The sequence below is a fragment of the Schistocerca nitens genome, chromosome 7 (genome assembly GCF_023898315.1).
Source record: "Schistocerca nitens isolate TAMUIC-IGC-003100 chromosome 7, iqSchNite1.1, whole genome shotgun sequence".
Lineage (NCBI taxonomy): Eukaryota > Metazoa > Arthropoda > Insecta > Orthoptera > Acrididae > Schistocerca > Schistocerca nitens.
The window spans coordinates 143,957,155-143,962,164 of NC_064620.1; the positions used below are offsets into that span (position 1 = coordinate 143,957,155).

At 45.5% G+C, this 5,010-nt stretch overlaps 1 pseudogene; it reads right to left on the reverse strand.

Annotated features, from left to right (window-relative positions):
- Positions 1-1,219: 1,219 nt before the first annotated feature.
- On the reverse strand, positions 1,220-1,337 carry LOC126195938 (5S ribosomal RNA; annotated as a pseudogene).
- Positions 1,338-5,010: the final 3,673 nt, after the last annotated feature.

Consider the following 5,010-nt stretch of genomic DNA (forward strand, 5'->3'; position numbering starts at 1 on the left):
GGTTTCTGCCTGGCTTCCTCTCGGTCTAAACTCAGTACCGACAACTATCTACTGAGTTAGTGTTATAAATAAAAGCGATGCACTATTTTAAGTATTAAGTGAGGATTCCAGAAATATATTGCAAAGACCTATATATTCCTGCTGTAGGGACCATAAAGACAAGAGTAGAACAATTACCGATCGTACCGAGGCATTCAAGCAATCATTTTCCCCACACTCCATACGCAACTGCTACGAAAAGAAGCCCTCAGTTACGTTGTATAATGGGAAGTACCCTCTGCCATGCGCTCTAGAATGGCTTACGGACTATGTCCACGCTCTGTGTCAGATTTCTTCCTGCTGTAACTTATTTTTTGCGCTACATTCGAACGGAACTCATAGAAGTAGTCTCTTTCTCCCTCTTTCTTAGACGACGATACTTTCGTGTATTAGGGGAACGCTCATCCGAAGTATGAGAAACTATTTGTAGCATACTTTCTACACAAATCATGCGGCCTATGCTGTTGAGAAGACCACTAGGGCAGCCTATCACCACGGTGCTATGTTTCGTTAGTAACCATACTACGACAGAGCAGCAACTATGACAAGGGCACATATCCAGGAGTGGGATTCAAACACCGTTGTGGACATCCTGAGTTAATCGTTTTAACATACTCCGGAAATATGTATGGGCTTCTCATCAAAGATTTCGCCTGAAATGCTTCCTTTTGTAGTAGGTGGCCGACTTTTTCCTTGTAATTTTGTTGGCTGTAAAATAACTAAGAGATCAACAATGATAAAAAATCAAAGCGTGATGTAATTTTAGTTCACTTTGCACCCAGAGTTAAAGTTAGGGACTCATTTCGTCGAGACAAGAAACCTACTTGGCATGTAATTGAATAGCTTTTTTTCTTTGTTGATATCTGGTCTTTGCCGTAAACCCATTCGTTACACTTACATAGTACATTATTCATCATTATTCTACTATGCACTTCATGAATTGAAACTTACAAAAGATTTACGAAAGTAAACTCCGTCCGAACAGGTCTTGTAAGGCTCAGTGATACCGACCGGCCGCCGTGTCTTCATCAGCCCACAGGCGTCACTGGATGCGGATATGGAGCTGCATGTGGTCAGCACACCGCTCTCGAGGCCGTATGTCAGTTCACGAGACCGGAGCCGCTACTTCTCAATCAAGTAGCTCCTCAGTTTGTCTCACAAGGGCCGAGTGCACCCCGCTTGCCAACAGCGCTAGGGAGACCGTATAGTTACCCATTCAAGTTCTAGCCCAGCCCGACAGCGCTTAACTTCGGTGATCAGACGAGAACCGGTGTTACCACTGCGGCAAGGCCGTTGGTCTTGCAAAAGATTTGGGTATGAATAAATGATTGATATGGGAGGTATGTAAGAAAAGTAATGAGACTGACAACATTGCAAGCGACCTGGCAACGCTGTGTTGGTGTACTTGTGTAGACCGTTGTGTTCATCCCTTCCAAATGCTCAGTCCGACTTTGAGCTCCATACAGCCACCACGTGATTTCTGAGTGCGCCACTAGTCCAGTTGTGTGTTTGTTGCGTGTTACCAAAATGGAAAAGCGGAATTCACGACAACATTATGCAATGAAGTTTTGTGTTAAACTTGGAGAAGCCGCGAGTGTGACGTTTGAAAAGTTGAAACAGGCCTATGGGAAACATTTCATATCAAGAGCACAAGATTTTCGCAGGCTCGTATCATTTTTGGAAAGCGTAGAACATTTTGAAGATGAATCTCGCTCAGGGACACGTATACTTCAAAAATAGACGGAACACATCGAACGTGCGCGTGCTCTTGTAAAATCAGACCGACATTTAACAACAAGGATGATAGGTGACTTGTTAATCTTAAACAATTGTAGTGTACATCAAATTTTTACCGAAGTTTTCCACATGCGTTAGTTTTGAGACTAAATGGTACCGAAAAACCCCGCAGTTGAGCAGAAGGACAATCGAAGAAACGTGTGCGTTGATCTTCTTGAGAGGTTGCCAATGACCACGAATGGTTCAGTGCTGTGATCGCTGGTGATGAATTATGGATTTTAGTGTACAGCCCCGAGACAAGGCGCAAAAGTGAGGAGACACACACCGGGACATCTAGAATAAGCAAATGAAAGATAAAAAAAACGGTCATTTGCTTTTTTGATAGTAGAGGTATCGTGCGGAAATTTTTTACAAAGATGTCCCTGAAGTGCTCAGGAAAGGGGATGAATCGAGTGAGACCCAATATTTCGGACAAGTGAATGCATCTAGACAACGCCTCATGTCATACTGCTGCTTCCGTCACGGGATGTTTGAGCTCGAAAGCCTCCCTATTGTTCCACAGCCCTCGTATACCCCTGATCCGAGTGCTTGTGCCTTCTTTCTTTTCCCGACATTGGAAACTGCATTAAAAGGATGTCATTTGAGGACTTTGTAAAAGAAGGAGAAGAATGTGACCTACATGTTAAAGGCCTTACCAGCTGAAGCCTTTCAGTGCTGCTATCAACTCTGGGAACAATGTCTCTGCCGGTGTATTGCTGCCGAAGGGAGCTACTACGAAGGGGACGATACTGTTGTTTGAAAAACTAAAAACTTTACCAGATTAAAATTCAGGCTCATTACTTTTGTCACACATTTCGGACGACACCACTAAAAACTACTTGCGAAGTAATTGTGGCACTCAAAGTATCCGTACATCATGTTCACAGTGTACCTAGATAGTTACATCACACATACATTCATCAAAAAAAGTTTTGTATCACCTCTGTTTCCAGAACTATTGAAGATAGACGTTGACTGTGGATATTCTATCACAGACACAGTGTCTTTGACTGCTCAGAGATGTCACTAAACCCATCGAAAGATATAAACAATCATGCATGAGCTGCGCCTATTAGACGGAGGGGGTCCGACAGCTGATCAGTTCCAGTCATTCCACCAAGGAGGAGGTACGGCTTGTGTTGTCTGTAGTTCAACCATGTCCAGACGGTCAATATTGCGGTTAGATCGCGTCCGCATTGTTACTTTACGCAAGGAAGGGCTCTCAACAAGGGAAGTGTCCAGTGAGCCAAAGCGATGTCGTTCGGACATGGAGGAGATACAGAAACAGTGCGGAATAGGCTGCATGATGCGCAACTTCACTCCCGACGACTATGGCGAGGTCCATCTTTGCAACCACGATACTATGCAGCGCGGTACAGATGGACTTGACAACATGCCGAATGGACCGCTCAGGATTGGCATCGCCTTCTCTTCAGCGATGACTGACGTATATACATTCAACCAGACAATCGTTGGACTCTTGTTTGGAGGCAATCCGATCAGGCTGAACTCCTTATCCACACTGGCCAGTGAGTGCCGCAATGTGGACGTTCCCTGACGTTTTGAGGTGGCATTATGTGGGGCCAACGTACTCCACTGGTGGTCATGGAAGGCGCCGTAACGGCTGTACGATAGACGAATGCCATCCTGCGGCCGATAGTGCAACCATATCAGCAGCGTATTGGCGAGGCATTCGTCTTCACAGACGACAATTCGCGCTCCCATCGTGTACATTTTGTGAATGACTTCCTTCATGATAACGACATAGCTCGACTAGAGTGGCCAGCATGTTCTCCAGACATGAAACCTTTCGAAAATGCCTGTTTATGGACGAAGTGACCCACCAACCACTCTGAGGGTTCTACGCCGAATCGGCGTTGAGGAGTGGGGCAACCTGGACCAACAGTGCTTTGATCAACTTGTGGATAGTACGCCACAACGAATGCAGGCATGCATCAGTGCAAGAGGACGTGCTACTGGGTATTAGAGGTACTGGTGTGCACAGCAATCTGGACCACCACCTCTGAAGGTGTGGATGTATGGTGGTACAACATGCAATGTGTGGTTTTCATGAGCAATAAAAAGGGCGGAGATAATGTTTGTATTTATCTCTATTTCAGTTTCGTGTACAGGTTCCGGAACTCTCGGAACTGAGGTGATGAAGAACTTTTTTGATATGTGTATGTAAGTGGTTAAAATGACATTTAATAATCGTTCACTCCTTTGGGTTGACAATAACACTGCAGGCGATGTTGATGCATGTTCCCACTTGTTTATCACAGAGCAAAGCGTCTATACCAAACACATCGGCACGTCCTCACAACACTATGCGGGAAAACTGTGTGTCGCATTGTCCACCGACAGCGTGGCCACTCTAACGGATTCTGTTTACCAAGGGATTCTCTAGGGCGGCTCACCTTAGAAAAAATGGTTCAAATGGCTCTAAGGACTATGGGACTTAACATCTGAGGTCATCAGTCCCCTAGACTTAGAACTCCGTAAAACCTAACTAACCTAAGGACATCACACACATCCATGCCCGAGGCAGGATTCGAACCTGCGACCGTACAAGCAGTGCGGTTCCGGACTAAAGCGCCTGGAGCCTCTCGGCCACAGCGGTCGTTAGCTCACCTTAGACTTTAGGCGACTTGATTAAGATATGTCTTGCAGTTCTCATCTAGAGATAAGTTACTCAACCAGTATAAGTGAGTATGGTTCTTAGAGGCAGTCAAGTGCTTAAAGCCTCTGCACTCGCACAAATTTATCGGCCGACCTAACAACCGAACGACAGAGCGACCATTTTCGTGGCAGCCTACACACATCCCGACCGACTGCACGCGGCGATTCCGGCGCTGCACTGTTGTGGTGATCTGCTTATCAAAACATCATTGTGTTTATGTTTTACGAGGTCCCATTTCGTGTTATACAGAAACAAAACCGGGGGTTTGCCTTCGGTGCTTTTAGAGGGGGAAAAAGCCGATATAAGGCTGTGGGAAATGAAGTGGCTAATGCAAGGAGAGAAATTCACCCCCCCCCCCCTTCTGTTAGTTAAGCAGTTAGGAGCCGATGACTTTCGTCCTTATCTCAGAATGGATGAGTCATACATTTCACAGCTGCTGAACATCATGAAAACATTCTTAACGAAAAGGAATACACTCACGAGAGAGGCTGTAAGCTGCGAAATGGTTCAAATGG